Genomic DNA, 11,393 nt, shown 5'->3' on the forward strand with positions numbered 1-11,393 from the left:
ATATATATATATATATATCATTCATTATAACCAAGTGAGATTTATCCCTGGGATGCAATGATGGTTCAACATGTGCAAATCAATCAATGTGATATATCACATCAGAATGAAGGATAAATATCATATAATCATTTCAATTGAGGCTGAAAAACATTTGATAAAGTTCAATATTCCTACAAGATAAAACCCCTAAAAAAACTTGATATAAAAGGTCTGCATCTCAACTAAATAAAAGCCATCTTTGGCAGACAAACAGTTAGTATTACTGAATAGGGAAAAACTGAAATCTTTTTATCCAAGATCTGGAACATAACAAGGATGTCCACTTTCACCATTGCTCTTCAATATAGTATTTGAAGCCCTAGCTGGAGCAATCAGACAAAGGGAAAAAATAAAGGGCAACCATTTGGAAATAAAGAAGTCAAAGGCATTCTTGTTTGCAGATAATATAATCTTATAATTGGAAAAACATAAAGACTCAAAAAAAAAAAAAAAAAAAAAAAAAAAAAAAAAAAAAAAAAAAAACAACCCCACTATGGCCAGGCACTGTGGCTCATGCCTGTAATCCCAGCACTTTGGGAGGTGGAGGTGGGTAGCTCACAAGGTCAGGAGATCAAGACCATCCTGGCTAACACAGTGAAACCCTGTCTTTACTAAAAATACAAAAAATTAGCTGGGCGTGGTGGTGGACACCTGTAGTCCCAGCTACTCGGGAGCCTGAGGCTGGAGAATGGCGTGAACCCAGGAGGTGGAGCTTGCAATGAGCTGAGATCGTGCCACTACACTTCAGCCTGGGCAACAGAGTGAGACTCTTTCTAAAAAAAAAAAAAGACTATTAGAACTGATAAGCAAATTCAGTAAAGTTGCAGGATACAAAATCAACATAGAAAATTAGCAACACTTTCATATGGCAAAAGTGAACAATCTGAAAAAGAAATCAAGAAAGTAATCCTGTTTACAATATGTACAAATAAAATAAAATAGCTAGAACTAAACTTCACCAAAGAAGTGAAAGATCTTTCCAATAAAAACTGTAAAACATTGATTAAAGAAATGGAAGTGGACACAAAAAGGAAAGATGTTTAATGTTCACAGATTGAAAGAATCAATATTGTTAAAATGTCCATACTGACTGAAACAACCTACAGAGTCAATGTAGTCCCTATCAAAATGCCAATGACATTTTTATACTGACATGAAAAAACCCAATCTTAAGATTTATATAAAACCACAAAATATTTAGAATAGCCAAAACTTTCTTGAGAAGAAAGAATAAAACTGGAGGAATCCCATTATCTTACTTCAAATTATACTATAGAGTTATAGTAACCAAAAAAGCATGGTACTGGCATAAAATAGATGCATAGTACAATGAAAGAGAATAGAGGACCAGAAAGCAATCCACACCCCTACAGTGACCTTATTTTTGACAAAGGCACCAAGAACACCCCAGTTAAAATGGCTTATATCCAAACGACAGGAAATAACAAATGCTGGTGAGGATGTAGAGAAAAAGAAATCTTCATACACTGTTGGTAGAAATGTAAATTAGTACAACCACTGTGGAAAACAATTTGGTGGTTTCTCAAAAGACTAAAAGTAGATCTATCATATTATCCAGCAGTCTCACTGCTAGGTGTATACTCAAAAGTAAGAAAATCAGTACATTAAAGAGATGTCTGCACTCCCATGTTTACTGTAGCACTATTCACAGTAGCCAAGATTTGGAAGCAACCTAAATGTCCACCAACAGACAAACAGATAAAGAAAATGTGAAATATATATACAAAATGGTGTACTATTCATCCATAAAAAAGAATGAGATCCTGACATTTGCACAACATGGATAGAACTGTAGGTCATTGTGTTAAGTGAAATGAGCCAGGCACAGAAAGAGAAACTTCATATGTTCTTACTTATTCATGGGAGCTAAAATTAAAATAATTGAACTCATGGAGATGGAGAGTAGAATGACGGTTACCAGAGACTGGGAAAGGTAGTGGAGGAAAGCAGACATAATTAATGGATAAAAACATATATATTAGGTAGAACTTATAACCTCTAGTATTTGATAGCACAAGAGGGTGAATACAGTCAACAATTATTGATTGTAAAATTTTTTGTTTTTTTGTAAGGCGCTGATCCTGTTTATTTGGCAGGAAAACTAGACAATCCAGCAGCCCAGGAGGGAAAGGTGGGCTTAATCCTCCTCCTCCTTGTCTCCAGCCCCGGCCCCACCCTGGCCCTTCTTGGCGTTCTTCCTCTTCATGCGGCCCGGGCGGCCACCCCCATAGGGAGAGCGCAGGGAGAAGTCGATGTGCTTCTGGGAGTCCAGGTGGACGATGAAGGACGGGATGTTCACCACCTGCTTGTGGACCCTGATATGGTGCTGGCGGATCAGCACGCGAGCATGGTGGATGGACTTGGCCAAGCCCAGCTTGAAGACCTGGGTCTGTAGGCGTCTCTCTAAGAAATCCTCGATCTTCAGGCCCAGGATGTAATCCAGCTTCATCTTGCCCTCATCCAGCACCCCAATGCGGACCAGCCGCCGCAGCAGCACGTTGCCTTAGAACAGACGCCTTGGGTCCTTCTCATCAAGCCTCAGCAGTTCCCGGGCGGCCTTGCGGATCTTGGCCAGGGTAAATTTGACCCTTCAGACCTCACGTTTGTTCCGGAGCCCATACTCGCTGATCAGCTTCAGCTCTTGGTCGAGACGAGATTTCTCAAAGGGCCTCCGCGGGGTCACGTAAGTTTTGTGACAAACCCAGCTCCGGGCCACCGGCATGTTGGCTCCACTTACCCGTCTGCGCCTGGGCGCAAGACCCGGCCACTGTGAAAGAGCGATTGTAAATTTTAAAATAAGTAAAGAGGAGAGTTGGAGCAAGATGACAGAAGTCTCCTCCAATTATCCCCTCCAAAAAGACACCAACTATTTATGTAGAAAACAACTACTTACATAGGGGAAAAAAAAAAAAACTTAATAAGAAACAAAATCTTTCAGTTTATCATCCATGAGAACTTCCCTAACCTAGCTGGAGAGGTCAACATTCAAATTCAGGAAATTCAGAGAACCCCAGTAAGATACTTCATAAGAAGATCATCCTTAATACACATAATCTTCAGATTCTCTAAGGTTGAAATGAATGAAAAAATGATAAGGCAGCTAGAGAGAAAGGGCAGGTTACCTACAAAGGGACAGCCATCAGACCAATAGCAGATCTCTCAGCAGAAACCCTGCAAGCCAGAAGATACTGGGGGCCAATATTCAACATTCTTTAAAGAAAGAAATTACAACCAAGAATTTCATATCCAATCAGACCAAGGTCCATAAGCAAAGGAGAAATAAGATCCCTTTTCAGACAAGTAAATGCTGAAGGAATTCATTACCACCAGACCTGTCTTACAAAAGCTTTTGAAGGAAGCACTAAATATAGAAAAGAAAGATCATAACCAACCACTACAAAAACACACTTAAGTACAGATACACATATATCACTACTAACCTCAAATGCAACTAGGCTAAATGCCCCAATTATAAGGCACAGAGTGGAAAGCTGGATAAAGAACCAAGATCTATTAGTATGCTGTCTTCAAGAGACCAGTCTTACATGCAATGATACCTATAGGTTCAAAATAGAGGGAGAAAAATCTGTCAACCAAATGGAAAACAGTTGCAATCCTAATTTCAGATAAGACAGACTTTAAACAAACAAAGATCAAAAAAGACAAAGAAGGGCATTTCATAATGGTAAAGAGTTCAATTCAACAAGAAGACCTAATTATCCTAAATTAATATGAACTCAACACAGGAGCACCCTGGATTTATAAAGCTTTGACTCCCATACAAAAGTACTGGGAGACTTTAACACTCAACTGACAGTATTAGACAGATCATCAAGGCAGTAAATTAAGAAAGATATTCAGGACCTGAACTCAACACTGGATCACATGAGCGTAACAGACATCTACAGAACTCTCTGCCCTAAAACAATAGAATATACATTCTTCAAAATACCACATAGCACACACTCTAAGGTCAATCACATAACTACATATAAAACACTCCTCAGCAAATACAAAATAACTGAAATTATAACAAGCAGTCTGTCAAACCACAGGGCAATCAAATTTCTTAGTCTTAAAAATCAGGACTAAGAAATTCACTCAAAACCATACAATTAAATGGAAATTGAATAATATTCTCCCAATGAGTTTTGGGTAAATAATGAAATTAAGACAAAATCAAGAAGTTCTCTGAAACTAATAAGAACGAAGATACAACATACCAGAATCTCTGGGATGCAACTACAGCAGTGTTAAGAGGATTTTTGTAGCACTACATGCCCACAGTAAAAAAAAAATTAGAAAAATCTCAAGTTAATCTAACATCACAACTAAAAGAACTAGAGAACCAAGTGCAAACAAATCCCAAAGCTAGCAGAAGACAAGAAATAACTAAAAGTAGAACTGAGGAGATTGAGACATGAAAAACCATTCAAAAGGTCAACAAATTCAGAAGTTTGTTTTTTGAGAAAATTAATAAAATAGACTGCTAGATAGAGTAATAAAGAAGAAAAAAGAGAAAAACCAAATAAACACTATTGGAAATTACAAAGGAGATATTACCACTGACCCAAAAGAAATACAAATAATCATCAGAGAATATTATGAATACCCTTATGCACATAAACTAGAAAATCTAGACGAAATGAATAAACTCCTGGACACATACACTCTCCCAAGCCTGAGCCAAGAAGAAGTTGAATCCCTGAACATAGCAATAATGAGCTTCAAAACTGAATCAGCTTACCAAATATATAGCCTACCAAACAGAAAAAGCTCAGGATGAGACAGACAAAGAGGAGCTGGTACCATTCCTGCTGAAACTTTCCAAAAAATCGAGGAGAAGGACTCCTCTATAACTCTTCCTATGTGACCAGCATCATCCTGACACCAAAACTTGGCAGAGACACAGCAAGAAATCCCCACAAAACTTCAGGCCTATACCCTTGATGAACATCAACACAAAAATCCTCAACAAAATACTGGCAAATCAAATCCAGCAGCAAATCGAAAACCTTATCCTCCATGATCACGTAGGCTTTATCCCTGGGATGTAACATTGGTTCAACATGTGCAAATCAACAAATGAGATTCATCACATAAACAGAACTAAAGACAAAAAACACATGATTATCTCAATAGATGCAGAAAAGGCTTTTGTTAAAACTTAACACCCTTTCATGTTAAAAACTCTTAATAAACTAGGCATTGAAGGAACACACCTCAAAATGATAAGAGCCATCTGTAACAAACTCACGACCAACATCATACTGAATGAACAAAATCTGGAAGCATTCCCCCTTGAAAATTGGCACACAAAAAAGGATGCCCTCTGTCACTACTCCTGTTCAATATAGTACCGAAAGTTCTGGCCAGAGCAATCGGACAAGAGAAAGAAATAAAGGGTACTCAAATAGGAAAAGCAGAAGTCAAACTATCCCTGTTTGCAGATACATCTAGAAAACTTTTTAGTCTGGCCTCAAAAGCTCCTTAGGCTGATAAATAACTTCAGAAAAGTATCAGGATACAAAATCAACACCAAAAAAATTACTAGCATTCCTATACACCAAAAACAGTCCAGCCAAGAGCCAAATCAGAAATGCAATCCCATTCACAATCACCACACAAAAGAGTGAAACACTTAGGAATGCAGCTAACCAGGGAGGTGAAATATCTCTACAAGGAGAACTGAAAAACACTACTGAAAGAAATCAGAGAAGACACAAACAAATGGAAAAACATTCCATGCTTGTGGATAGGAAGAATCAGTACCATTAAAATGGCCACACTGCCCAAAGCAATTTATAGATTCAATGCTCTTCCTAATAAACTACCAATAACTAGAAAAAACTGTTTTAAAATTCATATGGAACCAAAAAAGAGCCTAAATAGTCAAGGCAGTCTTAAGCAAAAAGAACAAAGTTATAGGCATCACACTACCCCGCTTCAAGCTACACTACTGGGCTACAGTACACAAAACAGCATGGCAGCACGGTACTGGAACAAAAACAGACATATAGACCAATGGAACAGAATAGAGAGCCTAGAAATAATGCTGCACATATACAACTATCTGATCTTTGACAAAGCTGACAAAAACAAGCAAGGGGAAAGCACTCCCTATTCAATAAATGGTGCTGGGATAACTGACTAGCCATATGCAGAAGATCGAAACTGGACCCCTTCCTTACACCATATACAAAAATTAACTCATGATGGATTAGAGACTTAAATGTAACATCCAAAAGTATAAAAACCCCAGAAGATAACTTAGGAAATATTATTCTGGACATAGAAATGGGCAAAGATTTCATGACAAAAGATACCAAAAGTATTTGCAACAAAAGCAAGAATTGACAAATGGGATCTAATTAAACTAAAGAACTTCTGCACAGCAAAAGAAACTATCAACAGAATAGACTGACAACCTACAGAATGGGGGCAAATTTTTGCAAACTATGCATTTGATAAAGGTGTAATATCTGGCATCTGTAAGGAACATAAACAAATTTACAAGAGAAAAACCGCATTAAAAAAGTGGGCAAAGGACCTGAACAGACACTTTTCAAAAGAAGACATACATATGACCAACAGACATATGAAATGAAGCTCAACATCACTGATTATTAGAGAAATATAAATGAAAACCACAATGAGATACCATGTTACACCAGTCAGAATGGCTACTGAAAGTAAAAATATAACAGATACTGGTGAGGTTGTGGAGAAAAAGGAACACTTAAATACTGTTGGTGGGAGTGTAAATTAGTTAAACCATTATGGAAAACAGTGTGGTGATTCCTCAAAGACCTAAAAACAGAAATATCATTTGACCCAGCAATCCCATTACTGGTTACATACCTAAAGGAATATAAGTCAATTCTGCCATAGAGACATGCATACATGTGTTAATTACAGCACTATTCATAATAGCAAAGATATGGAATCAACCTAAATACCTGTCAATGGTAGACTGGATAAAGAAAATGTGGTACATATACACCATGGAATACTATACAGCCATAAAAAAGAACAAGATCATGTACTTTGTAGGAACATGGATGGAGTTGGAGGAGGCCATTATCCTTAGCCAACTAATGCAGGAACAGAAACCAAAATACTACATGTTCTCACTTATAAGTAGGAGCTAAATGATGAGAACACATGGACACATAGAGGGGAACAACAGACACTGGACCCAATCAAAGGGTAAAGAGTGGGAGGAGGGAGAGGATCAGGAAAAATAACTAATGGCTATTGGGCTTAATACCTGGGTGATGAAACAATCTGTACAGCAAAACCCTATGACACAAGTTTATCTGTATAATAAAATTGCACATACACCCCTCAACTTAAAATAAAAGTTAAAAATATATAAAATAACTAAATGAGTATGATTGAATTGTTTATAATGCTAAGAAAGGATAAATGCTTGAGGTGATGGATACCCCATTTACCATGATGTGAATATTATGCATTATATGCCTATATCAAACCATCTCAGGTACCTCATAAATATATGTATCTACTATGTATCCACAAAAATTGAAAATTATAAAAAAAGAAAAAAGGAACTAATGTGAGATCGAGGTATAGATAGGAAATGTTTCAGTAAAATAGGGGAACGTAAGTGTGTGGATGTACGTGGGGAGAAACAGTTGTAAGAGAGAGTAGTAGAACAAAGGCACAGATTCAAGAAAGTACACTATATTCTAGAAGAAGCCAAAGATGTTCAACTTGGCTGAAATTTAATGTGAGAAAAAGAATTATAAAGACATTACTTTGCAGTAATATCTTGCACAGGTAGGCAGGCACCAAAATGGAATGAACCTCTGGTGATGTAATGGATTTTAGTTTAAAACTGAGGCAGTAATAGACTCAACCAATTCTCTTCTCCCTAAGGCTCACTATTCTTTTCCAGTCCCAAGAATGCTCCTCCAATTTATTTATTTTGCTCACGGTGATTGATGGTTATATACAACAACACAATTTTTATGTAACTGTGAGCAAAGAGACTACAGGGCTTGGGTGTGAGGCAACCTGAGAAAATCTGTTTATTGGGGTTGGCCAGGAATCTCTGTGGAGCTGGAGAATCAGTAATTGAACTGAATTAAACTCAGAGTAGCCTGGAGGCTTTGTTGCAGGAAAATGCAGAGAAGCTTTTCTTGAGAGATTAAACCCACTTAGGCATATTAGTTTTTATGGTATTCCCAATGGCTACTAGAAAGTCAGCATAAGTAATGTAAAATCTATGGTGAGACCTGTGGTTTTGGATTTATGCTTGGCATGGCTCACAGAAAAGACCCGTATATAACTGTAGCAATGAGAGAGGGCTGGTACATTGAATCATTTCTGACCAATTTCCTAAGGCAAAGGAGAATGGCTTCAAGCCTTTGCAGATGTCTTTGCTGATGTCTGGGAGAAATAAGTGAAGAAAATAGTATATTAGACAACTATGTAAAACAAGGTCAAGCAGAAGTTTGGTCATGTAGAAGTAGGTAATTCTATTAATAAAGTAGAAACTTTTTGGTTATTTTACCATTCAAGATGTACTATGTGTAACAATATCCCTATGACTATTTTCTGGGTAGTATTCTAATCATTTTCCTTAGCCCTGAAATCATTAGATGAATGGTGAGAGCAAGTGAGAAAGATACTGCCTGTATCAGTGAACAAGGTAGCTAGCTGCTCTTTTCATAAATGAGACATTGGTTGCAAATTTGTTTGAAATTAACATAATTTGCTATGTTTTTATTTTCAATAAGCATAAAGTAGCATACCAGAATCCATTAGGAGTTACAGAATCATTTTATTAGCATAATCGAAGCAGATGCTATTTCTTGAGATAATAGGTAAATGTGTGAAAATATATTAGGCTACTGTCTCTGGATATTTTTCATACTTTAATATGTTTGCAAGCAAATACCTTTCACAGTGAAGTCCAAGAGCAGCCAACAGAATAATAAAATAAAAGTTAAAAATTTACAGCCAAGTTAGACCTCCCTTGGGAAACAGCAGATTGAAAATTAGTCATTTTGCTGGCAAATTAGCAAGATATAATTGGAATAAATTGTTTTCTTGAATATCTTAGTGCAATGACTATACATCTGTGAATACCTAGAATTTGTTTCAATACAATATACTATGAAAAGACTCATATCTCTCTTATAAAAATGGTATGAAATCTTTTGTCATAAATGATATTCAAACTTATCTTTAAAACTTATGTATCAAAATCCAATTCCTTACCTTAACTTTCAGACAGGGATTTTATTAAATTATATGTAGAGTTCTTTTTTATATTCCTTCTTGTATTGATAGTTTTGTTTTAGGTCTGTGGCATGTGTTTACATCTTTTCTCTGTGAAACTGTTTTTTATTTCCAATATTGCTTTTGTTTTCAGTTTTAATTTAAAATTTATATATATTAAAATACATAAATCTTAAATGTGCCATTCAATGTTTTCCCAGATACATACACCAGTGTAACCACCATCCCTATTGTCTTAGTCCATTCAAGTTGCTATAACAAAATACCTTAGATTGAGTAATTTATAAATAATAGGAATTTATTTCTCACAGTTCTGGAGGCTGGGAAGTCCAAGATCAAGTCACCAGTGGAACTGATGTCTGGTGAAAGCTCGCTCTCTGCTTCATAGATGGCACCTCTTGCTGTGTTCTCATGTGACTGAAAGGACCCAAGAGGCTAGAACTCTCCCTCTTTAACTTCTTTTATAAGAGCATAATCCATTGATGAGTGTTCTTCTCTCATGGCCTAGTTACCTCCCAAAGCCCTAACATCCTAATACTCATGCATTGGGGAATAAATTTCAACATATAAATTTGGGAGTGGGGCACACCAACATTCAGATCATAATACTCATCAAGATATAGAACATTTTTGTCAACCTAGAAAATTCTTTCTCAGTCAATGACCTCTGCACTCAAAAGACAACACTTTTATGAATTTTCCACTATAGTCTTGCTTGTTTTAGAATTTCTAATAGACTCACATAGTATGTGTACTCTTTAATGCCTGACATTTTTGCTCGACATAACTCCATGTTGTTGTATGTATCGGTAGTACATTTATTTTTATTGCTGAGTAGGACTCCTCTTATTAATATACCACAATTTATTTATTAATTCTCCTGTTGATGGACATCTGGGTTGCTTACAAGTTTTTTGCTATTATGAATAGATATACTATGAACATTCTTTAGCAAGTTTTTTTGTGGACATTTGTTTTCATTCTTTTTGGAAGAATACCTAGGTGTGAAAATGCTGGATCATAGGGTGGGTGTATGTTTGACTTAATATGAAACGAACTGTTTTTCAATGTGGTTGTACTATTTTACAGTTTCAGTATAGTGTATGAGAGTTCTGATTGCTCCATGTCCCCCAGTGATTGACTTGTGGGTATTTTTGCTTTTATAGTAAGTGTGTACTGGTATCTTCTGATGGTTTTAAATTGCATTTTCTGAGAGCTAACTATGTTGAATGCTTTATTCATGGGCTTGTGACCATTTCTATGTTTTTCCTTGGGAGGCTGTTCTCTGTTCAAGTTTTCTCATTTTATAGAATCGTTTGTCCTCTTGCTATTGAATTGTAGGAGTTATTTACATGTTATGAAATTAAAACCTTTGTCAAAAATATTGTATCACAAACATTTTCTACCAGTATGAAGCTTACCTATTCTTTTCTTAATTATTTTGATGAGCAGATACTTTAAATTTTGATGAATCTAGTGTATAAATTTTTGTTTTTTTATGGTTATTGCTTTCTGTGTTGTATTTAGAAATGTTTGCCTGACTCCAGGCTACAAAAGTAACGTTCTATGTTTTATTCTAGAGACTTTATACTTTCAACACTTACATTTAGGTTTATTCCAACATACAAAGAAGAAACAAAACCAGGAAGGCAGTGTTTCTAAAAGGCAGTAGAAAATAGTTTCAGGAAATAACTTCTCCAGGTAAAGAGATTTTCAAAGTCAGTTTTAAAGCTAAATAAATATACTTAATTTGAGATGGTGTATTGCTGTGTCACCCAGGCTGGAGTGTAGTGGTGCTTACTGTAACCTGCACCTCCCGGGTTCAAATGATTCTCCTGCCTCAGCCTCCCGAGTAGCTGCGATTACTGGTGCCCACCACCATGCCTGGCTAAGTTTTGTATTTTTAGTAGAGACAGGGTTTCACCATGTTGGCCAGGCTGGTCTCGAACTCCTGGCCTCAAGTGATCCGCCTGCCTCAGCCTCCCAAAGTGCTGGATTACAGGGGTGAGCCACCATGCCTGGCCAAAAATAGACTTAAAAGTTTTTGTGGCCGGGCGCGG

The 11,393-nt window shown here is 36.6% G+C and overlaps 1 pseudogene across 1 annotated transcript in view; it reads right to left on the bottom strand.

The window, feature by feature from the left end:
- Positions 1-2,123: 2,123 nt before the first annotated feature.
- Positions 2,124-11,393, bottom strand: part of LOC108544932 (40S ribosomal protein S9-like) — an 11,998-nt pseudogene continuing 2,728 nt past the window's right edge. Inside the window, exon 2 of the transcript XR_001889981.1 lies at positions 2,124-2,830. The product of XR_001889981.1 is annotated as a 40S ribosomal protein S9-like (transcript). The remainder of the gene's footprint in view (positions 2,831-11,393) is intronic.

The sequence above is a fragment of the Rhinopithecus bieti genome, unplaced genomic scaffold (assembly GCF_001698545.2).
Source record: "Rhinopithecus bieti isolate Rb0 unplaced genomic scaffold, ASM169854v2 scaffold_26871, whole genome shotgun sequence".
Taxonomy (NCBI): Eukaryota; Metazoa; Chordata; class Mammalia; order Primates; family Cercopithecidae; genus Rhinopithecus; species Rhinopithecus bieti.